At 29.9% G+C, this 24,898-nt stretch overlaps 1 protein-coding gene and 1 long non-coding RNA gene across 20 annotated transcripts in view; both read right to left on the bottom strand.

The window, feature by feature from the left end:
- Positions 1 to 24,898, bottom strand: part of LOC145268305 (hypoxia-inducible factor 1-alpha-like) — a 347,774-nt gene that overhangs the window by 79,378 nt on the left and 243,498 nt on the right. The window lies entirely within an intron of this gene.
- LOC145268306 (uncharacterized) lies at positions 18,068 to 20,952 on the bottom strand. Its single transcript, XR_013864869.1, has 3 exons — positions 20,854 to 20,952; positions 19,803 to 19,898; positions 18,068 to 18,159 (listed from the first exon to the last, which is right to left on the bottom strand). It is a non-coding gene; the product is annotated as an uncharacterized LOC145268306 (long non-coding RNA).

Below are 24,898 nucleotides of genomic sequence, written 5' to 3' on the forward strand. Positions count from 1 at the left end.
TTATTGAATTTTAAAATAAATCTTTGGACTATTATCGATTGAATATTTATTAAAAATATTTTCTGAAAGATGTTAAATTTTAGTGGGTAACAGAGGTTCTGTCCTTTATTTGTTGACTAGCGAGAGGTGTGTGGAAACTCCGGGGGTGGGGGGGGGTTAAAAAAAATGTTTTGGTAGGTAAGTATGAGGATTGAACCCGAACCGTTGAAGCAAAGTTGTAAATTAAAGTGTGAAAAAAAAAAAGTGCAATGTTAACCATTGCCCCACTGCGAGATGCTAACGGAAACACGTTTGAATTTATTTAATTACTTGGATTTGGCAGGGGCCCGTTTTAATGACTTAATGAGATCAAGTTTGACTGCGGGATAATATTTCATTTACTGCGGGAACGCTTCCCAAGATGTTATAGGAAAAAGACTAACCCACATGCGGCAAGCGACAAATGTTGAATATTTATCTTCCCAAAGTCTAGTAAATTAAATAGACAGGCGAGTTTCGTTGTTAACTGTGAGATATTACGATTTATATATGATATAAGAAGTTTTAAAAAGTTGTGAAGCGACCGACCGCTTCTCTGAAAAAAGCCTTTTGGAGACACACAGAAAAAGCGAACACACATACAAACATACATTTTCGCTTTTATATTTATAGATGTTTTTGAGGCTTAACATAAAAATAGCAACATTGTTTAAACTTCCATGATTGTTAACTTTCAGTTGAATATCTTTTAAACAAATAAAATGGATAAGTTTCATATATTTACTTAAAATGAAGCAATACATTTTGCATATTGTACTATTCATTAATGGACTGAGAGATCAGGGTTCAGTCCTTAGCCAAGTTGTATCAAACACTCAAAAATTAATTGTCTTGTCTGAACTTCAATCTATAGTCCCCAGTTACAAAAACCATCACCTGTTTCCTCTTACTCTCAATCTATGCCTCAAATTCTATCAACAAGGTTTCTTTCCTAGAACTGCCTGCCTGTGGAACTGTGTTCCGTTGGCCTGCTTTCTAGCTTACTTACTACAATATGGTCGTTTTCAAGTCCAATGTAAACAAGTTCTTGTTGGCCCCCCCCTCCACCCAAATAATTTTTCTCCCCTTTCAACCACTAACTATCAATATGTCTCAGTGACTACCATACACTCATTCAGCTCTTACCCTCGAGTGGCTTTCGAAACATGTAAAAAAAAAAAATTATCTACTTATGAAATACATGCAAATGTAAGGTCAGCATCTAGATTAGATGCAGTAATCTAGGAAAAATAAGTGAAACCCTCCCTTAATGTAGCAGCCGATACAAAAGGAAGCATTCTGGTCGCCCTTGACTATGACATATCTATTTTAATATTAATTAATTTAATATTGAAGCAGGGTTATTTAAGCAATTTTTCACATGTTTTTTTGGGGGTCATTTTTATTTTTCAGATTTTTTAACGTTCGTTTTTCTGTTTCGCATTTTCTTTTTTTTGTTTTTCCCATTTTTACATTTAACATCGTTCGTTTGCCTTACGTTAGTTTTTTTTTTACTTTGCTTATTCTTATGTTTTGATTAACACCCCCACCCCCGCAAACACACACCTCCAAACAACCGGACAACGCTGGGTACACCCCGCTAGTCTATATAAATAAAAGCGAAAATGTGTGTGTGTTTGTGTGTTTGTATGTCTCGCAAAAACTTTCGACAAAGGCGACAGATTTTCACAACTACAGTATCATTTTGAAGCTCCAAATCTTGGATGACAAATATCGAAAAATTTGGCAAAAACATTCATCCCTTCATCCTGACGGCTCTCTTTTTTACAAGGAGGGGAGAAACAGAAATGGTATCTTCATGACAAGATGACTTTACGCATGAGTCAATACGCGCAAAAGATGTTGTAAATTGAATTCGTTATAAATGTTATAAAAACCGACTTACTATATCCACCCAATTTCCTTTTAAAGATATATTTTTTAATTTGGTAAGTTGATATTTGATATAGTCCAAAGATATATTTTTTAACACATTTCCCAAAACCGTAATTGAAGGATTTAATATCGGTGAAAAGATTTAAATATACCTCCGTAACATTCATCATACATGATCCGAAAGAGGGACTTGTGGAGACTTCGTTTGATGTTTGCATCACATTCAGCCTACAGTCTCTGGTAGGTCTCTTAAATATCAATACAAAATTAATGTATATATGTGTGTGTGTTTAATAATAAATTAATTTGTGTGTTTAATTGTGTGTCTAAGTGACTACTGTATGCTTATTACATCAGTATACTCGAGTGGCTTTTGGACCATGATAAGTAGTGACAACTATGTAAAAAACAATATTAATCTACTTATTAAATACATTCAAATATAAGCTGAGTATCTAGATTAAGTCGAGTAATCTAGGGGAAATAGGTGACACCCTCACTTAAAAGATAGTCTTCTGAACTATGACAGATCTATTTATTTTAGATTAAATTCATATAAAAATAATCTAAGGAGTGCGTTTTTAAACCTACAACAGAATTTGATTTCAGAACAATTACTTTTAAAATTGGTAAAGTTAAAATTTTTACTTAAATGATACCAGTTAATTTTAAATTACATGCATTGAATTGAGTCTTTGTTGATTAGATAATCTCATTTTTGTTTTTTAAATGAGTGTGCAAGGAAACTTACATTCTATGATTCAACAAAGTCATTTTACGACAGCAGTTTACTCAAAAAATAAAAACAAAAAACAACCTTAGAGAATTCCTTGCATATTTTTTGTTTTTAAACTTTCATATGGAAATAAAACTGTCAAAGAATTACAAAGATAATTTTTTTAAAAGATATATTTTGTAATTTTGTTAGTTGGTCTTCGATATGGTCCAAAGATATAATTATTAACACATTTCCCAAAACCGTAATTGAAGGATTTAAGATCGGTGAAAAGATTTAAATATACCTCCGTAACATTCATCATACATGATCCGAAAGAGGGACTTGTGGAGACTTCGCTTGACGTTTGCATCACATTCAGCCTACAGTCTCTGGTAGGACTCTTAAATATCAATACAAAAGTCATGTATATATATATGCGTGTTTAATAATAAATTAATTTGTGTTTTTAATTTATATATATATATATATATATACACTTCAGGTTAATATTTTACAGAAGTAAAGCAACCCATGAAGTTTTAATAAAATTAATGCAAAAAGAGCATTCAATGCCAAAGTAGGGCAAGATATACTTTTATTTATTTTACATTAGCATTAATATGTCGCTACACATTCATAAGCATGTTTCAGTTAGCCAGTAATCATTATGGACAAAACTTTGAAGCAATATAGACTAGAGAGCTCTCTAGTTACTTGTAACTGGCTGACCAAAACATCCTCATGAATGGTTAGTGACATATTAATGCTAATGAAATACAAATAAAACAGTATATACATATATATAATTAGTTGATATACACGTAGGGGCTTCTAAACATCAGTTAAATATATTTTAAACAAATAAAATGAATAAGTTTCATATATTTACTTTAAAGGAGACAATACATTTTGCATATTGTACTGTTTATTAATGGGCTGAGAGATCAGAATTCAGTTGTACCAAATACTCAAAAAATGAATACAGCTTCAATCTATAGTAACCACTTGTCAAGCTTTCACAAAAAAACACAAAAAAAGCCCAAATTTAGCTACAACAACCATCGACTGTTTCCTCCCACCCTGTATCTGTCCCTCAAATTCCAGGAACAAAGAACTGCCTGCCTGTGGGACTGTTCCGTTGGCCTGCATTCTAGTTTACTACAATTTCGTAATTTATTACTGCAATGTAAACAACTTCTTGTTGTTCCCCGCCCCAAATAATTTATTTTTCTCCTATTTCCACTACTAACTCTTAATACGCTGTTGTCTCAGTGACTACAGTACACTCATTCAACCATTGTCCTCGAGTAGCTTTTGGACCATGATAAGTGGTGAAAACGATGTAAAAAAAATAAATACATTATCTACTTATGAAATACATGCAAATATATTGTCAGCATCTAGATTAGGTGCATTAATCTAAGAAAAATAAGTGATACTCTCCCTTAATGTAGCAGCCAATACAAAAGAGAGCCTCCTTGTCGCCCTTCATTATGACATATCTATTTATTTTAAATTAAATTTCTTTAAGAATAATCTAAGGAGTAGGTTTTGTTCACCTACAACAGAATTCGATTTCAGGAAAATTCATTTTAAAATTGCTAAAGTCAAAATTTTTAGCTAAGTGACACCAGTTAATTTTAAATTACTTTAATCTTTGGTAATGAGACAATCTCATTTTTCTTCATGTTTAATGAGTGTGCCAGCCAACTTACATTCTATGATTAACCTCTGTGATTTTGTGACAGGAGTTTAGTCCAAAAATAAAATACAACCTTAGAGAATTCCTAGAATATTTTTTGTTTTAAAACTTGCATATGGAAATAAAACTGTCTATGAATTAACAGGAAATTTTCTCTAAAAGATATATTTTCTAATTTGGTAAGTTGATCTTCGATATGGTCTAAAGATATAATTATTAACACATTTCCCAAAACCGTAATTGAAGGATTAAATATCGGTGAAAAGATTTAAATATACTTCCGTAACATTCATCATACATGATCCGAAAGAGGGACTTGTGGAGACTTCGCTTGATGTTTGCATCACATTCAGCCTACAGTCTCTGGTAGGACTCTTCAATATCAATACAAAAGTCATGTATATATATATGTGTTTAATAATAAATTAATTTGTGTGTTTAATTGTGTGTCTAAGTACTGTATGCTCATTCAATCATTATACTCGAGTGGCTTTCGGACCATGATAAGTAGTGACAACCATGTAAAAAAAAATATTCATCTCCTTATGAAATACATTCAAATATTAGGTGAGTATCAAGATTAAGTCGAGTAATCTAGGGGAAATAGGTGACACCCTCACTTAAAAGAGAGTCTTCTGGACTATGACAGATCTATTTATTTTAGATTAAATTTATATAAAAATATTCTACGGAGTGGGTTTTAAACGTACAACAGAATTCGATTTCAGAATAATTCATTTTAAAATTGGTAAAGTTAAAATTTTTACTTAAATGATACCAGTTAATTTTAAATTACATGCATTGAATTCCGTCTTTGTTGATTAGACAAACTCATTTTTGCTTTTAAATGAGTGTGCAAGGAAACATACAATCTATGATGCATCAACGTCATTTTACAACAGCAGTTTACTCAAAATATAAAAACAAAAACAACCTTAGAGAATTCCTTGCATATTTTTTATTTAAAACTTTCATATGGAAATAAAACTGTTAAAGAATTACAAAGATAATTTTTTTAAAAGATATATTTTGTAATTTTGTTAGTTGGTCTTCGATATGGTCCAAAGATATAATTATTAACACATTTCCCAAAACCGTAATTGAAGGATTTAATATCGGTGAAAAGATTTAAATATACCTCCGTAACATTCATCATACATGATCCGAAAGAGGGACTTGTGGAGACTTTGCTTGATGTTTGCATCACATTCAGCCTACAGTCTCTGATAGGACTCTTAAATATCAATACAAAAGTCATTTATATATATGAGTGTTTAATAATAAATTAATTTATGTGTTTAACTGATATATATATATATATATATATATATATATATATATATATATATATATATATATATATATATATATATATATACTTCCGGTTAATATTTTACAGAGGTAAAGCAACCCATGAAGTTTTAATAAAATTAACGCAAAAAGAGCATTCAATGACAAAGTAGGACAAGATATAGTTTTTTTTATTTGTTTTAAATAAGCATTAATATGCCACTACACATTCAAAAGCATGTTTCAGTCAGACAGTAATCATTATGAACTAAACTTTTAAGCAATATAGACTAGAGAGGTCGCTAGTTACGTGTTACTCGCTGACCAAAACACCCTCATCAATGTGTAGCGACATATTCATGCTTATGAAAGAAAAAGAAAACGATATATATATATATACATATATATATATATATATATATATATATACATACATATATATATATATATATATATACATACATATATATATATATATATACATACATATATATATATATATATATACATACATATATATATATATATATATACATACATATATATATATATATATACATACATATATATATATATATATATACATACATATATATATATATATATATACATACATATATATATATATATATATATATATATATATATATATATATGTGTGTGTGTATTTGGTAATGTGATTGATAATTTAAAATTCAAATGAGAATTAAAAATTAAAAATCTGTTTTATGAGAAGGAATTCTTTAAAATATTGGATAAAAACTTCTAAACATCAGGTAAATATATTTTAAACAAATAAAATGAATAAGTTTCATATATTTACTTAAAATTAAGCAATACATTTTGCATATTATACTCTTCATTAATAGGCTGAGAGATCAGGGTTCAGTACTTGGGCAAGTTGTACCAAACACTCAAAAATTAACACAGCCCGTCTGAGCTTCAATCTATAATCCCCACTTGTAAAACTTTCACAAAGAACAGTCGTTTTGCTACAATTACAATCCACTGTTTCCTCCCACTCTCAATCTGTGCCTAAATTTAAACAAAAATTCCATGAACAAAATTTCTTTCCTAGAATTTCCTACCTGTGGAACTGTTCCACTGACCGGCTATCTAGCTTACTGCAATATGGCCGTTTTCAAGTCCAATGTAAACAAGGTCTTCTTGTCCCCCTGCCCGCCAAAATAATTCATTTTTCTCCCATTTCTACTACTAACTATTAATACGCTGTCGTCTAAGTGACTACTGTATGCTTATTCAATCATTATACTCGAGTGGCTTTTGGACCATGATAAGTAGTGACAACCATGTAAAAAAAATATTTATCTACTTATTAAATACATTCACATATTAGGTGAGTATCAAGATTAAGTCGAGTAATCTAGGGGAAATAGGTGACACCCTCACTTAAAAGAGAGTCTTCTGAACTATGACAGATCTATTTATTTTAGATTAAATTTATATAAAAATAATCTAAGGAGTGCGTTTTAAAACCTACAACAGAATTTGATTTTATAACAATTCATTTTAAAATTGGTAAAGTTAAAATTTTGACTTAAATGATACCAGTTAATTTTAAATTACATGCATTGCATTCAGTCTTTGTTGATTAGACAAACTCATTTTTGTTTTTTAAATGAGTGTGCAAGGAAACTTACATTCTATGATTCAAAAAAGTCATTTTACAACAGCAGTTTACTCAAAATATAAAAACAAAAAACAACCTTAGAGAATTCCTTGCATATTTTTTATTTAAAACTTTCATATGGAAATAAAACTGTCAAAGAATTACAAAGATAATTTTTTTAAAAGATATATTTTGAAATTTTGTTAGTTAGTCTTCGATATGGTCCAAAGATATAATTATTAACACATTTCCCAAAACCGTAATTGAAGGATTTAATATCGGTGAAAAGATTTAAATATACCTCCGTAACATTCATCATACATGATCCGAAAGAGGGACTTGTGGAGACTTCACTTGATGTTTGCATCACATTCAGCCTACAGTCTCTGATAGGACTCTTAAATATCAATACAAAAGTCATGTATATATATATGTGTGTTTAATAAATTAATTTGTGTGTTTAATTGATATATATATATATATATATATATATATATATATATATATATATATATATATATATATATATATATATATATATATATATATACTGCAGGTTAACATTTTCCAGAGGTAAAGCAACACATGAAATTTTCAAAACATTAACACAAAAAAAGCATTCAATGACAAAGTAGGGCAAGATATACTTTTTTATTTGTTTTACATATGCATTAATGTCGCTACACATTCATAACTCTATTTCAGTCAGCCAGTAACCATAATGAACTAAACTTTGAAGCAATATAGACTAGAGAGCTCTCTAGTTACTTGTAACTGGCTGACCAAAACGTCCTCATGAATGGGTAGTGACATATTAATGCTTATGAAAGGCAAATAAAACAGTATATATATATATATATATATATATATATATATATATATATATATATATATATATATATATATATAATTCGTTTATATACACGTAGGGGCTTCTAAACATCAGTTAAATATATTTTAAACAAATAAAATGAATAAGTTTCATATATTTACTTTAAAGGAGACAATACATTTTGCATATTATACTGTTCATTAATGGGCTGAGAGATCAGAATTCAGTTGTACCAAATACTCAAAAAATGAATATAGCCCGTCTGAGCTTCAATCTATAGTCACCACTTGTCAAACTTTCACAAAAAAAAACACACACACACACACACAAATTCAGCTACAACAATAATCCACTGTTTCCTCCCACCCTGTATCTGTCCCTCAAATTCCAGGAACAAAGAACTGCCTGCCTGTGGAACTGTTCCCTTGGCCTGCATTCTAGTTTATTACAATGTGGTAATTGCCAACTGCAATGTAAACAACTTCTTGTTGCCCCCGCCCCAAATAATGTATTTCTCTCCCATTTCAACCACTAACTCTTAATACGCTGTTTTCTCAGTGACTACAGTACACTTATTCAACCATTATCCTCGAGTAACTTTCGGAACATGATAAGTGGTGAAAAACATGTAAAAAATAAATAAATAAATTATCTTCTTATGAAATACATGCAAATATAATGTCAGCATCTAGATTAGGTGCATTAATCTAAGAAAAACAAGTGATACTCTCCCTTAATGTAGCAGCTAATACAAAAGTGAGTCTTCTGGTTGTTCTTGACTATGACATATCTATTTATTTTAGATTAAATTTCTATAAAATAATGTAAGGAGTATGTTTTGTCAACCCACAACAGAATTCGATTTCAGGACAATTCATTTTAAAATTGCTAAAGTCAAAATTTTCTGCTAAGTGACACCAGTTAATTTTAAATTACTTGCATTGCATTTCATCTTTGGTAATGAGACAATCTTATTTTTCTTTATGTTTAATCAGTGTGCCAGCCAACATACATTCTATGATTAACCTCTGATTTTGTGACAGGAGTTTAGTCAAAAAATAAAATACAACCTTAGAGAATTCCTAGAATATGTTTTGTTTTAAAACTTGCATATGGAAATAAAACTGTCAAAGAATTACAAAGATAATTTTTTTAAAACATATATTTTGTAATTTGGTAAGTTGATCTTCGATATGGTCCAAAGACATATTTTTTAACACATTTCCCAAAACCATAATTGAAGGATTTAATATCGGTGAAAAGATTTAAATATACCTCCGTAACATTCATCATACATGATCCGAAAAAGGGACTTTTGGAGATTTCGCTTGATGTTTGCATCACATTCAGCCTACAGTCTCTGGTAGGACTCTTAAATATCAATACAAAAATCATGTATATATATTATTGTGTGTTTAATAATAAATTAATTTGTGTGTTTAATTAATATATATATATACTTCAGGTTAATATTTTCCAGAAGTAAAGCAACCCATGAAGTTTTAATAAAATTAACGCAAAAAGCGCATTCAATGCCAAAGTAGGGCAAGATACACTTTTTTATCTGTTTTACATTATCATTAATATGTCGCTACACATTCATAACCATGTTTCAGTCAGCCAGTAATCGTTATGGACTAAACTTTGAAGCAATATAGACTAGAGAGTTCTCTAGTTACTTGTAACTGGCTGATCAAAAAATCCTCATGAATGGCTAGTTACATATTAATGCCTATGAAAGGCAAATGAAACAGTATATATATATATATATATATATATATATATATATATATATATATATATAATTAGTTGATATACACGTAGGGGCCCTGAACATCAGTTCAATATATTTTAAACAAATAAAATGAATAAGTTTTATATATTTACTTAAAAGGAGACAATATATTTTGCATATTATACTGTTTATTAATGGGCTGAGAGATCAGAATTCAGTTGTACCAAATACTCAAAAAATTAATACAGCCCATCTGAGCTTCAATCTATAGTCCCCACTTGTCAAAACTTTCACAAAAAACACTCATTTTGCTACAATGACCATCCACTGTTTCCTTCCACTCTCCATCTATGCCTAAATTTAAACAAAAATTCCATGAACAAAATTTCTTTCCTAGAATTTCATGCCTGTGGAACTGTTCCACTGTCCTGTTTTTAAGGTTACTGCAATATGGTCGTTTTCAAGTACAATGTAAACAAGTTCTTGTTGTCCTCCCCCCCACCGAAATAATTCATTTCTCTCCCATTTCCACTAATAACTATTAATATGCTGTCGTATAAGTGACTACCGTACGTTCAATCAACCCTCATACTCGAGTGGCTTTTGGACCATGATAAGTAGTGACAACCATGCAAAAAAAAATATTTATCTACTTATCAAATACATTCATATATTAGTTGAGTATCAAGATTAAGTCGAGTAATCTAGGGGAAATAGGTGACACCCTCACTTAAAAGAGAGTCTTCTGAACTATGACAGATCTATTTATTTTAGATTAAATTCATATAAAAATAATCTAAGGAGTGTGTTTTAAAACCAACAACAGAATTTGATTTCAGAACAATTACTTTTAAAATTGGTAAAGTTAAAATTTTTACTTAAATGATACCAGTTAATTTTAAATTACTTGCATTGCATTCAGTCTTTGTTGATTAGACAAACTCATTTTTGCTTTTAAATGAGTGTGCAAGGAAACTTACATTCTATGATTCAAAAAAGTCATTTTACAACAGCAGTTTACTCAAAATATAAAAACAAAAAACAACCTTACAGAATTCCTTGCATATTTTTTATTTAAAACTTTCACATGGAAATACAACTGTCAAAGAATTACAAAGATAATTTTTTTAAAAGATATATTTTGCAATTTTGTTAGTTGGTCTTCGATATGGTCTAAAGATATAATTATTAACACATTTCCCAAAACCGTAATTGAAGGATTTAAGATCGGTGAAAAGATTTAAATATACCTCCGTAACATTCATCATACATGATCCGAAAGAGGGACTTGTGGAGATTTCGCTTGATGTTTGCATCACATTCAGCCTACAGTCTCTGGTAGGACTCTTAAATATCAATACAAAAATCATGTATATATATATGTGTGTTTAATAATAAATTAATTTGTGTGTTTAATTGATATATATATATATATATATATATATATATATATATATATATATATATATATATATATATATATATATATATATATATACTTCAGGTTAATATTTTCCAGAGGTAAAGCAACCCATGAAGTTTTAATAAAATTAACGCAAAAAGAGCATTCAATGACATAGTAGGGCAAGATATACTTTTTTATTTGTTTTACATTAGCATTAATATGTTGCTACACATTCATAAGCATGTTTCAGTTAGCCAGTAATCATTATGGACTAAACTTTGAAGCAATATAGACTAGAAAACTCTCTAGTTACTTGTAACTGGCTGACCAAAACATCCTTATGAATGAGTATAAAACAGTATATATCTATATATATAAAAATGTAAATTTGGTTCGTTACAAGCGAATAAAACCATATTTCTACGTTACCAATTTATTTGAAATTTTCAGACAACCCATCTTTAGAGTCAAGGTATGTTTTTATGTTATTAAAATAAATTTACCTCGCGAATTATTAAAATATTAAATAAAATAAATATATATAACCGTTAGTGCGAATCTGCTTTGTTGATAAAACTGAACTTCCGGTTCGATTCATTTCACAGCCACGAATTGACGAAAGATTTCATTTTCTGTTAACTTGATAAGTAAAAAAAAAAAAACAAAAAAAAAAAATTCATTTGTTTATCTTCCAAATTTTTTAATTTACGCATTTTTTCTTTATTATATAAGGCCCAAAAAAAAGTTTGTTGCTTGCTTTTTGAGTTTTTTTTTTTTGTTTTTCGATATAAGATTGGTTGGTAAAGTACAGTTTTTTTTTTGTCCGCGCTATTTTTTAAATCGTATTTCCAGGTTTAATTAGTTTTATTATATGTTTTTTTATTCAATTGTAAGGTTAAAATACACCCTCCCCTCCCCATGTTAAGAATGTTTTTTTTAAATATTAACCTTATTATTACAACACGGATCACTCTCTGCATGAGTACTGTACTTTCATCTAACCCATCTTTAGAGTCGAGGTATGTTTTTATGTTATTAAAATAAATTTACCTCGCGAATTATTAAAATATTAAATAAAATAAATATATTTTCGCAAGCTATTACTGCGAATAAACTTACTCATGCAGAGAGTGATCCGTGCTGAAATAATAACGTTATCATTTAAAAAGCCATTCTTAACATGAGGAAGGGAGGGTGTTTTGTACCTATTCTGTACTTTAACGTTACAATTGAATAAAAAAAAAAACATATCATAAAACTTTAATTAAACGTGGAAATACGATTTTAAAAAAATAGCGCGGAGCACTCTCTGCATTAGCACACACACACAAAAAAAAAAAATAATCCCATATTTTAAAAATTTTAATTCATTTATGTACTTACCAATATTTTAATTTTAAAATTTATGTTAAGGCTTTTCACTCATGAAACATTACGTTTTAATTGTTTAGTTTCTTTTCACGGTATTGTTTACATAAAAAAGTTTGTTTCAACTTTTTTCTAAACTGTTTCCTTTTTAACGACATGCATCAACATATTATAAAAACCCTAACCTTCACATGTTACAAAAAAAAAAACGCCCTTCCATAAACCTCGAAATCCGTTCTTAATATGGGGAGGTTGGGGGTGTTTATTCCGAAAGCCGTTTTAACATGTGGAAGTTAGGGTGTTTACTGTTTATAATATGCTGGGGCGAGTCGTAAAATTAACGAAGTTGCTATCTATTATTTATTGCAAAAATTGCTTCAAATTTATTTATTTGACAATAAAAAAAATTACATTTTGGTACTCCTTGGGCGTTGAGTTTCATGGCGACCAGCAGAAAAAAATAATAGTCGCTCCCTTAGTCCCCCACCCCACCCCGCACGTAACATATTTTATTTACTGACGTTGCCGTAACTAAACTATTATTTGTCACATTTACAAACATTTATTTATTTATTTATTTTGAAAAAAGTTTTACTTATGAATATTAAAAGAAAAATGGGTACTCATGCAGAGAGTGATCCATGCTGAAATAATAACGTTATTATTTAAAAAGCCATTCTTAACATGGGGAGGGAAGGGTGTTTTGTACCTATCCTGTCTGTACTTTAACCTTGCAATTGAATAAAAAAAACATATCATAAAACTTTAATTAAACGTGGAAATACGATTTAAAAAATAGCGCGGATCAGTCTCTGCATTAGCACCGAAAAATGTTACTAAACATTTATTAATAATTTCTCACTTTTACAAACATTTGATTTTAAATTTCTTTTTAAATGACGACTTTTATCGACTTTTTCTTTAAATACCCCCCCAAATGGTGTTTATTCAAAAATCCGTTGTTAAAATGGAGAGGTTGAGGGTGTTTATTCTGAAAGCCGTTCTTAACATTTGTGGAGGTGGACTAAACGTAAAAAAATAAATAAATAAATAAATTGAAAAAAAAAAAACTAAATCATTTACTGATAACTTCTCACTTTTACAAATATTTTTTAATTTACATGCGCGGATGAACAACTTGTTGAATAGTGCGAAAACAAAACGTTTTTGTAATAAACTTCGGGATAATTTTTTGGGTAAATATTTACATTTAGGTCCACCTCCACAATTTTCTTTTTTAAATGACGACTTTTATTGATAAATAAATTTACTTCCACGCAACTTCTATTGATAAATAAATCTACTTCTCTGCCACGGGCACTGAACCCCTCCTTTTTTTTTTAATAGTATTTTCGGGTGGGTATGCTGACAACAAATACCAGTTAAATTTTGCAAATAGCCCCTCACCCCTCCAAAATTGGTGTTTATTCCGGAAGCTGTTCTTAAGATGAAGAGGTGGGGGGGGATTATAAGGTGGACCTAATATATAAAAAAAAAAAAAAGTTTTTTATGCGCACATAAGCAACTATTTTTTTATTAACTTTTTTTTTTACTTTTTTATTTAAAAATTAGTAAATTTCAATGAATAGAATAATAAATCATTTATCATTAATATGTGTTTTTGGTTTTGTGTTGAATGAAACTTTTTTTTTTCATTACAATAATAATGAACCAATTTAAATCTTCCGGCATGCGTTTAAGGGTTATGAAATTATCAATAAATCGTTTAGTTACTAAGCCAACGTCAGTAAATAAAAAAAATGTTACGTGCGCATGCATTAGCCTTGAGTAGGAGGGGGGGGGGGCTAAGGGAGCGACCATTAAATAATTATGCTGGTCGCAATGGAACTCAACGCCCAAGGAGTACCTAAAGTGGCACTTATGCACTTATGTTATCGTGCTATTTTTTGAAATAGTATTTTCATGTTAAATTCAAATTTTACAATATGTTTTTCTTTTATTAATTTGTTAAGTGAAAGTACAGATAACCCGGTCGGTTTCTAATGTGAGGAAAATCTAGCCCCCCCCCCCAAAAAAGGGGTACTCTGGATAATAACAAAACATTAAAATTGCCTCAGTTTCGAAAGATTTCTTCTCAACTGAACGAGGAAACAAACGGTGAAGTGTACTTCACCTTCTGTTACTCTCCCCCTCTCTCTTAATATCTCTCTCTATCACTCTCTCCCTTTCCCTCTCTCAATCTCTTTCTCTCTATATCACCCTCTCCATCTCTCTTTGAGCCCCTTTCTCTCTCTAACTCACTCTATCTCTCTCCTTTCCTCTGTCTCATCCCTCTCTGTTTCTAACTCTCCCCCCTATCTCTGTTTATCTATCAATCCCTTTATCTCTCTATCTCCTTCTCTTTCTCTATTTTCCTCTCACTTTCTCTTTTCTATCTATATATCTTCCTATCTGTCCATCTCTAATCCTTCATCCTATTTTAGTCTCCTAAATTAATTACAGTGAATAAGGCATTGTCAAAATATGGATAAATCTTATTTTAGTCACCTAATTTACTGACTGTGAGAATAGAAGTTATTTGGAAATTACTGCTACCTTGAACAGCACCAGAAGTAACTAGTAAAACCTTTCTAATTAAATTGATTTTGGCAGCCATTTGGTAACAAAATGACATAGCCTTAGCCCTTGCTGCATGAGGAATACCTGCGACCTTGCTGCCAAGTAGAAGAATTATTTATTCTACTTTAAAACATTCAATTTTTCAAAAATCTCATGTTCGACATCTCCAAAACATCCAATATAGGGAAAAATATTGCAGAAATGCAAACTTATTGTTTAAGATGAATGCACAATGGTACGCAAAAAATCACTTGAGGCTCTTGGTCGATCCTTGCAAGATTTGCGTGGCAATGTTAGACCATTTGGGAATGCAGTAATATTGCTTGCAGGAGATTTCAGACAAATGTTACCTGTTATTCTTCAATCAACACCAGCAGATGAAATAAATGCTTGCCTCAAATACTCTACTTTTTTGTTCCATGTGAAGACATTAAACTTAACTCAAAATATGCATGTCCAATTGCAGACTATTCGATCCGCACAAAATTTTTTGCATCACTTGTGGGAAATTGGGTACAAAAAAGTGCCAGCTGATCAGAGTTAAGGGCAAAATTCTTTGACTTTTAACTTCTGTAATTTCTGTAATTTTATTTCATCAAAAGAATAGTGAGTTTAAAAGGTTTTTGCAGATATTCAAATTATAAGAATTCCATTTGACTGAGTCAATGAGCTATTCTTGCAGGTCAATACAAAGATGCCCATGAACTTAACACTATTATTCAATGTAAAATTCCAAGTGAGGTAGTCAAATACAAATCCATTGACACTGTTGTGAAAGCAGATAAAGTGGTTAATTATCCAACAGCTATATTTGCCAGGGATGCCACCGCATGTATTGCAACTGAAATTTGGTGTACTAATTATCATGTTGTGAAATATAAACCAATCCAAGCTTTGCAATGGCACATAGCTTGCAGTAAAAAAAAAATTAACAAACAATATCATAGAAACAACAATCTTAACAGGACCTTTCACAGATGAATATATCTTCATTCCATGCATTCCTATGATTCCACCAGATACATCATTACACTTTAGGAAATTGCACTTTCCAATTTTATTGTCATTTGCAATAACCATCAACAAAGCACAGGGAACAATCTTTACAATTGTGGGCCTTACAGTTACACACTGACTGTTTTTTCACATGGACAATCTATGTTATGTATTCAAGAGTCATCAAACCGGAAAATCTCTATATCAGCTAAGAAAATGGAACAACAAAAACTGTGTACCCATGCAAAATGGAAAATTAAACCTATAAGAAACATGCTTTTTCTCATTTTGGAACTTTTTCCATTGCACCAATTTGAGCCACAGCAACGTGTGGCAGGGTACAGCTAGTATATATATATATATATATATAATTAGTTTATATACACGTGGGGGCTCGATAGGGCAAGATATACTTTGTTTATTTGTTTTACATGAGCATTAATATTTCGCTACACATTCATAAGCATGCTTCAGTCAGCCAGTAATCATTATGGACTAAACTGTGAAGCAATATAGACTAGAGAGCTCTCTAGTTACTTGTAACTGGCTGACCAAAACATCCTCATGAATGTGTAGGGACATATTAATGTTTATGAAAGGCAAATAAAACAGTATATGTATATATAATTAGTTGATATACACGTGGCGGCTTCTAAACATCAGGTAAATATATTTTAAACAAATAAAATGAATAAGTTTCATATATTTACTTAACATGAAGCAATACATTTTGCATGTTATACTCTTCATTAATAGGCTGAGAGATCAGGGTTCACCACTTGGGCAAGTTGTACCAAAAACTCAATAAATACAGCCCATCTGAGCTTCAATCTATAATCCCCACTTGTCAAAACTTTCACAAAAAACACTCAGTTTGCTACAATGACCATCCACTGTTTCCTTCCACTCTTCATCTGTGCCGAAATTTAAACAAAAATTCCATGAACAAAATTTCTTTCCTAGAATTTCATGCCTGTGGAACTGTTCCACTGGCCTGTTTTTAAGGTTACTGCAATATGGTCGTTTTCAAGTACAATGTAAACAAGTTCTTGTTGTCCCCCCCACCGAAATAATTCATTTCTCTCCCATTTCCACTAATAACTATTAATATGTTGTCGTAAGTTCATTCAACCTTTATACTCGAGTGGTTTTTGGACCATGATAAGTAGTGACAATTATGTAAAAAAAAAAAATATGTATCTTCTTATGAAATACATTAAAATATTAGGGGAGTATCAAGATTAAGTCGAGTATTCTACGGGAAATAGGTGACACGTTAACTTAAAAGAGAGTCTTCTGAACTATGACAGATCTATTTATTTTAGATTAAATTCATATAAAAATAATCTAAGGATTACGTTTTTAAACCTACAACAGAATTTGATTTTATAACAATTCATTTTAAAATCGGTAAAGTTATTTTAGATTAGATTTCTATAAAATAATCTACGGTGTAGGTTTTGTAAACCTACAACAGAATTCGATTTCAGGACAATTCATTTTAAAATTGCTAAAGTCAAAATTTTCTGCTAAGTAACACCAGTTAATTTTAAATTACTTGCATTGCATTTCATCTTTGGAAATTAGACAATCTCATTTTTCTTTATGTTTAATCAGTGTGCCAGCAAACCTACATTCTATGATTAACCTCTGTGATTTTGTGTCAGGAGTTTAATCAAAAAATAAAAAAAACACCTTAGAGAATTCCTTGCATATTTTTTGTTTTAAAACTTGCATATGGAAATAAAACTGTCTAAGAATTAAACTGAAAATTTCCTTTTAAAGATAGATTTGGTAAGTTGATATTTGATATAGTCCAAAGATATATTTTTTAACACATTTCCCAAAACCGTAATTGAAGGATTTAATATCGGTGAAAAGATTTAAATATACCTCCGTAACATTCATCATACATGATCCGAAAGAGGGACTTGTGGAGACTTCGTTGGATGTTTGCATCACATTCAGCCTACAGTCTCTGGTAGGTCTCTTAAATATCAATACAAAAGTCATGTATATATATTGGTATGTTTAATAATAAATTAATTTGTGTGTTTAATTGATATATATATATATATATATATATATATATATATATATATATACTTCAGGTTAATATTTTACAGAGGTAAAGCAACCCATGAAGTTTTAATAAAATTAATGCAAAAAGAGCATTCAATGCCTAAGTAGGGCAAGACATACTTTTTTTATTTGTTTTACATAAGCATTAATATGTCGCTACACATTCAAAACCATGTTTCAGTCAGCCAGTAATCATTATGAACTAAACTGTGAAGCAATATAGACTAGAGAGCTCTCCAGTTACTTTTAACTGGCTGACCAAAATATCCTCATGAATGGGTAGTGACATATTAATGCTTATGAAAGGCAAATAAAACAGTATATATATATATATATATATATATATATATGTATATATAATTAGTTTATATACACGTAGGGGTTTCTAAACATCAGTTAAATATATTTTAAACAAATAAAATGAATAAGTTTCATATATTTACTTAAAAGGAGACAATATATTTTGCGTATTATACTGTTCATTAATGGGCTGAGAGATCAGAATTCAGTTGTACCAAATACTCAACAAATTAATACAGCCGTCTGAGCTTAAATCAATAATCCACACTTGTAAAACTTTCACATAACAAAAAAAAAAAACACAAATTTAGCTACAACAACCATCCACTGTTTCCTCCCACCCTGTATCTGTCCCTCAAATTCCAGGAACAAAGAACTGCCTGCCTGTGGAACTGTTCCCTTGGCCTGCATTCTAGTTTATTACAATGTCATAATTGCCAAGTGCAATGTAAACAACTTCTTGTTGCTCCCGCCCCAAATAATTTATTTTTCTCACATTTCCACTACTAACTCTTAATTCGCTGTTGTCTCAGTGACTACAGTACACTTATTCAACCATTATCCTCGAGTGGCTTTCGAACCATCATAAGTGGTGAAAACAATGTAAAAAAAAAATAAATAAATCTACTCATGAAATACATGCAAATATGATGTCAGCATCTAGATTAGGTGCATTAATCTAAGAAAAACAAGTGATACTCTCCCTTAATGTAGCAGCTAATACAAAAGAGAGCCTTCTGGTTGTTCTTGACTATGACATATCTATTTATTTTAGATTAAATTTCTATAAAATAATCTAAGGAGTATGTTTTGTCAACCTACAACAGAATTCGATGTCAGGACAATTCATTTTAAAATTGCTAAAGTCAAAATTTTCTGCTAAGTGACACCAGTTAATTTTAAATTACTTGCATTGCATTTCATCTTTGGTAATGAGACAATCTCATTTTTCTTTATGTTTAATGAGTGTATCAGCCAACTTACATTCTATGATTAACCTCTGTGGTTTTGTGACAGGAGTTTAATCCAAAAATACAAAACAACCTTAGAGACTTCCTTTCATATTTTTTGTTTTAAAACTTGCATATGGAAATAAAACTGTCTAAGAATTAAACAGAAATTTTCCTTTTAAAGATATATTTTGTAATTTGGTAAGTTGATATTTGATATAGTCAAAAGAATTATTTTTTAACACATTTCCTAAAGCCGTAATTGAAGGATTTAATATCGGTGAAAAGATTTAAATATACCTCCGTAACATTCATCATACATGATCCGAAAGAGGGACTTGAGGAGACTTCACTTGATGTTTGCATCACATTCAGCCTACAGTCTCTGGTAGGACTCTTCAATATCAATACAAAAGTCATGTATATATATGTGTGTTTAATAATGAATACATTTGTGTGTTTAATTGATATATATATATATATATATATATATATATATATATATATATATATATATGTATGTATATATATATATATACTTCAGATTAATATATTTCAAAGGTAAAGAAACCCATGAAGTTTTAATAAAATTAACGCAAAAAGAGCATTCAATGACGAAGTAGGGCAAGATATACTTTTTTTTTATTTGTTTTACATAAGCATTAATATGTCGCTACACATTCATAACCATGTTTCAGTCAGCCAGTAATCATTATGAACTAAACTGTGAAGCAATATGCATGCAAATATGATGTCAGCATCTAGATTAGGTGCATTAATCTAAGAAAAACAAGTGATATTCTCCCTTAATGTAGCAGCTAATACAAAAGAGAGCCTTCTGGTTGTTCTTGACTATGACATATCTATTTATTTTAGATTAAATTTCTATAAAATAATAAAAGGAGTATGCTTTGTCAACCTACAACAGAATTCGATGTCAGGACAATTCATTTTAAAATTGCTAAAGTCAAAATTTTCTGCTAAGTGACACCAGTTAATTTTAAATTACTTGCATTGCATTTCATCTTTGGTAATGAGACAATCTCATTTTTCTTTATGTTTAATCAGTGTGCCAGCAAACTTACATTCTATGATTAACTTCTGTGGTTTTGTGACAGGAGTTTAATCCAAAAATACAAAACAACCTTAGAGACTTCCTTTCATATTTTTTGTTTTAAAACTTGCATATGGAAATAAAACTGTCTAAGAATTAAACAGAAAATTTCCTTTTAAGGATATATTTTGTAATTTGGTAAGTTGATATTCGATATGGTCCAAAGAATTATTTTTTAACACATTTCCCAAAACCGTAATTGAAGGATTTAATATCGGTGAAAAGATTTAAATATACCTCCGTAACATTCATCATACATGATCCGAAAGAGGGACTTGTGGAGACTTCACTTGATGTTTGCACCACATTCAGCCTACAGTCTCTGGTAGGACTCTTAAATATCAATACAAAAGTCATGTATATAGATGTGGTTTTAATAATAAATAAATTTGTGTGTTTAATTGATATATATATATATATATATATATATATATATATATATATATATATATATATATATATATACACTTCAGGGTAATATTTTCCAGCGGTAAAGCAACCCATTAAGTTTTAATAAAATTAACGAAAAAAGAGCATTCAATGCCTAAGTAGGGCAAGATATACTTTTTTATCTGTTTTACATTAGCATTAATATGTCGCTACACATTCATAAGCATGTTTCAGTCAGCCAGTAATCATTATGGACTAAACTGTGAAGCAATATAGACTAGAGAGGTCTCTAGTTACTTGTGACTGGCTGACCAAAACATCCTCATGAATGTGTAGTGAAATATTAATGCTTATGAAAGGCAAATAAAACAGTATATGTATATATAATTAGTTGATATACACGTAGGGGCTTCTAAACATCAGGTAAATATATTTAAACACATAAAATGAATAAGTTTCATATATTACTTAAAATGAAGCAGTACATTTTGCATGTGATACTCTTCATTAATAGGCTGAGAGATCAGGGTTCAGTAGTTTGGCAAGTTGTACCAAAAACTCAATAAATACAGCCCATCTGAGCTTCAATCTATAATCCCCACTTGTCAAACTTTCACAAAAAACACTCAGTTTGCTACAATTACCATCCACTGTTTCCTTCCACTCTCCATCTGTGCCGAAATTTAAACAAAAATTCCATGAACAAAATTTCTTTCCTAGAATTTCATGCCTGTAGAACTGTTCCACTGGCCTGTTTTTAAGGTTACTGCAATATGGTCGTTTTCAAGTACAATGTAAACAAGTTCTTGTTGTCCCCCCCCCCACCGAAATAATTCATTTCTCTCCCATTTCCACTAATAACTATTAATATGCTGTTGTCTAAGTGACTACCGTAAGTTCATTCAACCTTTATACTCGAGTGGCTTTTGGACCATGATAAGTAGTGACAATTATGTAAAAAAAAATATGTATCTTCTTATGAAATACATTCAAATATTAGGTGAGTATCAAGATTAAGTCGAGTATTCTACGGGAAATAGGTAACACGTTAACTTAAAAGAGAGTCTTCTGAACTATAACAGATCTATTTATTTTAGATTAAATTCATATAAAAATACTCTAAGGGAGTACGTTTTTAAACCTACAACAGAATTCGATTTTATAACAATTCATTTTAAAATTGGTAAAGTTATTTTAGATTAAATTTCTATAAAATAATCTAAGGAGTATGTTTTGTCAACCTACAAAAGAATTCGATGTCAGGACAATTCATTCTTAAAATTGCTAAAGTCAAAATTTTCTGCTAAGTAACACCAGTTAATTTTAAATTACTTGCATTGCATTTCATATTTGGTAATTAGACAATCTCATTTTTCTTTATGTTTAATCAGTGTGCCAGCCAACTTACATTCTATGATTAACCTCTGTGATTTTCTGACAGGAGTTTAATCCAAAAATAAAATACAACCTTAGAGACTTCCTTTCATATTTTTTGTTTTAAAACTTGCATATGGAAATAAAACTGTCTAAGAATTAAACAGAAATTTTCCTTTTAAAGATATATTTTGTAATTTGGTAAGTTGATATTTGATATAGTCCAACGAATTATTTTTAACACATTTCCCAAAACCGTAATTGAAGGATTTAATATCGGTGAAAAGATTTAAATATACCTCCGTAACATTCATCATACATGATCAGAAAGAGGGACTTGTGGAGACTTCACTTGATGTTTGCATCACATTCAGCCTACAGTTTCTGGTAGGACTCTTAAATATCAATACAAAAGTCACGTATATATATTGGTGTGTTTAATAATAAATTAATTTGTGTGTTTAATTGATATATATATATATATATATATATATATATATATATATATATATATATATATATATATATATACTTCAGGTTAATATTATACACCGGTAAAGCAACCCATTAAGTTTTAATAAAATTAACGCAAAAAGAGCATTCAATGCCAAAGTAGGGCAAGATATACTTTTATTTGTTTTACATTAGCATTAATATGTCGCTACACATTCATGAGCATGTTTCAGTCAGCCAGTAATCATTATGGATTAAACTTTGAATAAATAGAGACTAGAGAGGTCTCTAGTTACTTGTAACTGGCTGACCAAAACATCCTCATGAATGGCTAGTTACATATTTATGCCTATGAAAGGAAAATAAAACAATATATATATATATATATATATATATATATATATATATATATATATATATATATATATATATATAATTAGTTAATATACACGTAGTGTCTCCTAAACATCAGTAAAATATATTTTAAACAAATAAAATGAATAAGTTTTATATATTTACTTAAAAGGAGACAATGTATTTTGCATATTATACTGTTCATTAATGGGCTGAGAGATTAGAATTCAGTTGTACCAAATACTGTAAAATGAATACAGCCCGTCTGAGCTTCTATCTATAGTCCCCACTTGTCAAACTTTCACAAAAAACACTCATTTTGCTAAAATGACCATCCACTGTTTCCTTCCACTCTCCATCTATGCCTAATTTTAAAAAAAAATTCCATGAACAAAATTTCTTTCCTAGAATTTCCTGCCTGTGGACCTGTTCCACTGGCCTGTTTTTAAGGTTACTGCAATATGGTCGTTTTCAAGTACAATGTAAACAAGTTCTTGTTGTCCTCCCCCCCCACCGAAATAATTAATTTCTCTCCCATTTCCACTAATAACTATTAATATGCTGTCGTCTAAGTGACTACCGTAAGTTCATTCAACCCTTATACTCGAGTGGCTTTTGGACCATGATAAGTAGTGACAACCATGTAAAAATAAATATGTATCTACTTATGAAATACATTCAAATATTAGGTGAGTATCAAGATTAAGTGGAGTATTCCACGGGAAATAGGTGACACGCTAACTTAAAAGAGAGTCTTGCATGTTATACTCTTCATTAATAGGCTGAGAGATCAGGGTTGAGTATCGAGATTAAGTTGAGTAAACTAGGGGTAATAGGTGACACGCTAACTTAAAAGAGAGTCTTCTGAACTATGACAGATCTATTTATTTTAGATTAAATTCATATAAAAATAATCTAAGGAGTGTGTTTTAAAACCAACAACAGAATTTGATTTCAGAACAATTACTTTTAAAATTGGTAAAGTTAAAATTTTTACTTAAATGATACCAGTTAATTTTAAATTACATGCATTGAATTCCGTCTTTGTTGATTAGACAAACTCATTTCGTTTTTTAAATGAGTGTGCAAGGAAACTTACATTCTATGATTCAAAAAAGTCATTTTACAACAGCAGTTTACTCAAAATATAAAAACAAAAAACAACCTTACAGAATTCCTTGCATATTTTTTATTTAAAACTTGCATATGGAAATAAAACTGTCAAAGAATTACAAAGATAATTTTTTTAAAAGATATATTTTGAAATTTTGTTAGTTAGTCTTCGATATGGTCCAAAGATATAATTATTAACACATTTCCCAAAACCGTAATTGAAGGATTTAATATCGGTGAAAAGATTTAAATATACCTCCGTAACATTCATCATACATGATCCGAAAGAGGGACTTGTGGAGACTTCACTTGATGTTTGCATCACATTCAGCCTACAGTCTCTGGTAGGACTCTTAAATATCAATACAAAAGTCATGTATATATATGTGTGTTTAATAATAAATTAATTTGTGTCTTTAATTGATATATATATATATGTATATATATATATATATATATACTTCAGGTTAATATTTTCCAGAAGTAAAGCAACCCATGAAGTTTTAAAGTAGGATAAGATATACTTTTTTATTTGTTTTACATAAGCATCGATATGTCGCTACACATTCATAACTCTGTTTCAGTCAGCCAGTAATCA

Source organism: Euprymna scolopes, chromosome 43 (assembly GCF_053919585.1).
Source record: "Euprymna scolopes isolate OS-2025 chromosome 43, ASM5391958v1, whole genome shotgun sequence".
Taxonomy (NCBI): domain Eukaryota; kingdom Metazoa; phylum Mollusca; class Cephalopoda; order Sepiida; family Sepiolidae; genus Euprymna; species Euprymna scolopes.